The sequence below is a fragment of the Parasteatoda tepidariorum genome, chromosome 5, assembly GCF_043381705.1.
Source record: "Parasteatoda tepidariorum isolate YZ-2023 chromosome 5, CAS_Ptep_4.0, whole genome shotgun sequence".
NCBI classification, from domain to species: Eukaryota; Metazoa; Arthropoda; class Arachnida; order Araneae; family Theridiidae; genus Parasteatoda; species Parasteatoda tepidariorum.
In genome coordinates this window covers 36,190,428-36,194,433 of record NC_092208.1, presented here as the reverse complement: position 1 = coordinate 36,194,433, position 4,006 = coordinate 36,190,428, and the positions used below count along the sequence as shown (strand labels likewise).

At 32.7% G+C, this 4,006-nt stretch overlaps 1 protein-coding gene across 1 annotated transcript in view; it reads left to right on the top strand.

Moving 5' to 3' along the window:
• LOC107447884 (uncharacterized) overlaps window positions 1-4,006 on the top strand; it is an 86,903-nt gene that overhangs the window by 74,039 nt on the left and 8,858 nt on the right. The gene's annotated exons all lie outside the window — the stretch shown is intronic.

Below are 4,006 nucleotides of genomic sequence, written 5' to 3'. Positions count from 1 at the left end.
AGGTTCGCATTAGCATACATTTATAAGAGTGGGGAAAAGTATATGCATTTTTTAATAGTTTTTTGAATATGGCTCTTTGAAGACGAAAAAGCAGACGAAAAGCATAGACTTACAAAATGACTGATAACTAAATAACTAATCAAAATTTTTGAAAAAGAAAAAAAGTACTTCTTCATTATGTCAAAACACAATTATGTGCCGAGTTTCGTGCCTGGGCGAAGCTTCTGGGGCGATATATTGTGATTACAGACACACACACAGCCGCGTTTATTATTATGTATAGATGAAAGGAGTGATGGCATGGCTTTGTGAGGAAACAGAAAACAAATACCCAAATTCAATCAAATGTGCAAGAAAACTATTGTTACCGATTCCATCTTCATATTTAGATGAATGTGGATTTACTGCTGTAAATGATTTTATTGATAAAAAAAAAGAAATCGTCTGGATATAACACAACGGGCAGACTTGAGACTGAAGCTAATCAAATTGGAACCTAAGATAAAATCTACGTGCAGCAAGCATCAAGGGCAAGAATCTCACTAAATTAGAATATTAAATTATTATAAAAAAATCTTTATAAAGACTTAATCTGTATAAAGAATCTTAAAGTTATTTCGAATTTGAATTTTAGTTTTTCATTATATGTTCTGAAAATTTACTTACTTTGTTTCGCTAACAGTTTCCCAAGTGAACAATTCGATTTTTTAATATTAAAAACTATCTATGTTACATAGGGGGGGCATAAGAATTTTAGAAAGGCTTATGTGGGGCATGGTACAAAAAAGGTTGGGAAACAGTGATCTAGACAGTCTTTGCAACCCATGATTTAAAATTCTGTGTCGTTCAACGGAGTCAATCCAAAATGAAAAAGCATTTGTCCATTGGGTAACGAGTGATCCTAAAAAGGCGATCATAACTTCTTTCCTTTCGCCTTTATCTTGTCTTTTTTTAAAATTATTTTCTCATTGGTGAAGCGTTAGTCGTTGTCATTGCAATTAATTTTTCTTCACTATGTCAGATTAATTCAATGAGCAACATTAACGAGGAAGGATTCGTACACTACGTCACCAAATTACCATTTCAAATATCTGATATCACCTTTATTTTTCTCATAAAAAATTCTTTTAAAATGTGTTCCTTAAAACTTAATATAATTTAAAACCTACGAATTAAATTGAAAAAAAAAACATGCATTTAATAGCAAAATCAATAGGAAAGTGTTACTAATTCACTTCGGAGAAACTTAACAAATCATCATTTTATTAATGACTTCAATGATTCTTAATTAATTTAGATAATATACGCACATTGAAATAAGCTAAATGGTAAATTTAATGGAGTAAAGGTTCTTACTCGTTTAGTGGAACCTTAAAAAATTGTCATACTGTTATTGAATTTAATGATGCTTAATTAACGTTGTTAAATTGAAAAAAAAAGACCTCACCACTGAAAAGAAAAATTAATGAAAAAATATACTTATTAATATTAGGAATATTATTATTCACCATGCTGTTGATACCAATAGCGCTTAGTTAATTTAAGTATCGTATATTAATTCGAATTAAAAAAAGAAGTTATGTTCTATAGAGCAAAACTTATAAAGAAATCGTTAGTTGGAAATTCATTTAGGGAAACAATACGCAGATGACACTTAATTAATAATATGTACTGTACTGGTATTATGGTAATTGGTGAAGTATTAATAATAATTCTACAATACGATTTCCGTAGTTTCAGAATACATTTTTCAGTGGTAGCAAAGCTTAGTGCATTAATATTTTAATGAATTTTAAAATTTAAAGAGCTTTTTCCACTACCACTTTTAAATATTTTAAACAGAAGTTGATAAATAAGAAGTAAATAAGAAGTTGATTGATTAGTGGCTTCCAACAGGCTGCCCGCTGGCAGCATCCGACTCGCGAAACATTTTTTTGCGACCCGCAAACTTAAATATATTAGTTGTCATTTTTTTAGGACAATTTTCGTAAAAAATCTATATGGGTTTAAAATACTTTTCTCATTAAAAAAACCTAATTTAATCTTTTCTGTGAAATTTAACATACCAACGGTGCAAAAAATAATTATTTCTCAGGTTTTGCATCCAAGAAAATATTTATTCAAATACAAAAATAATCCCTTTTTATTTCATTTTTTTCCTATTTTGTGAATATAATTTAGCATGAAATTTTCTCAAAGAAATTCTCCGATTTAATTTCTTGAAACCACTCATTTTAGACGAAAATATTTACACACATTTGTAAATTTTAAATTTTGTAAATATCTATTCACTGGTGGTTGGAGCAGACAAACCTCAATTTTCTCATTGAACACTTTGTGTGCTACTATGTAAGTTTCAATCCCTACCCTTTTAAAGTTTTATATCTTAACAATTAGATATCTGTTTCACATTAATTGTTTAATATATAGGTGCACATTAAAGTTATTGTAGCCCAAATTTTTTAATATGCAATTAAATACTTTTAAAAATCTACTTCTTATTTTAACTTGAAATTTAATACTTATGTTTTGTACAACTTGGTAAAAATCTGACAGTAATATTTAATGTTTCTTGAAACATAAAAGAGTCCGATATGAAATTTTTATAAAGTTTCGGCCCGCCTTTTGGTTTGTGTTTTTAATTGCGGCCCCCCGCCTCATGTGAATTGGAAACCCCAGTAAGATAAATGGGCATGCTCCAAAGTCGGTCTTATTAAAATTCTATTTGTTTTTAAAATTTCGACATTAATTTGCTCCTACTGATAAATCCGTTTCACACAAAACTCAAATATTGAAGGATTATACAAAAGGTAGAAATTTACTAATTTAGCTATTAAGTATTATATTGATATATTTGGTGATTATTAAAATTTCACCATTACTAAGCAATTTTAAAACCGATACTGTAAGAAATATGTGTCTGAAATCCTTTTGAAAAAGATTTGTGGCGAAGAAAATTTCGTGATAGCGGTAAATTTCGAATATCATGAGTTAGCCGCGATCAATATCATCACGCCAAATGATGCTATATGCAGTGAATCTCTGCTCTAATGAGATAAAAGCAATAAACATGTTTTTCTTAATTTAATAACATTGAGAAGCAATGGTTCAAGGAACAGAGCGTTCCCCTTTTAATGTGGTTAACCGGGTTAGAATCCCGTTGATGGCTGGTCGATACGAATTCCGCATCCGCCTTGCACCAACATTGTACAAAACCACAGAACGAGCCAGCTAAATGCGTAAACTGCCTAGGTAAGCACCCAGCCTGTTTTTCGGGCTGTGGTGCAAGACACAAAAGAAAACCAAGAAGCAGATCCTCCCAGTCCATCAAAACCACAGACAAAGCAACCAGGTTCCTTTTGTTATTTAAGGAAACGCAGCAGCTTCTCAAGGATCCAGAACTTCAGAATCTACTTAGATCTCTACTCACAGAAAAGACGTAGAGACGGAGCTCACCCCACCAAGCCAGGCCTACCAAGACATCCACATCCCCACTGTGGAACATCTACACCCATATAGACACTATTCCAGGTGCCCACAGGCACAGTCTTCGATGAAAGAGTCAATTGTCCGCTTCGCAGACAGGCACTCTGTATCCATACTCTAGTGCAAGTTCAAGCTTGCACCAACCACAGTGTTCACGTGAAATAGCCACATTAGTAGACGGATTATTGGTCAGTGTCACTTGATCTTTAGGCTAACCGTGGGAAGTTCCTTCCAATGAGGTGAAGCGGGTTCGAATCCCTGCAATGGCTGGTCGATACGAATCCACATCCGGCTTGCACCGATCACAGTGCTGACGCGAATTATCCTCAGTGGTAGACGGACCATGGGTTAGAATCCTCTTGCCGTCGGGCAAACCGTGGATGGTTTTCACTGTTTTCTCTCCATGTAATGCAAAGGCAGGTTAGTTCCATCAAAAAAGTCTTCCTTGAAAATAAAATTTATCCCAATACTTGATCGAGGTGTTTATATATATATATATATATATATATATATATATATA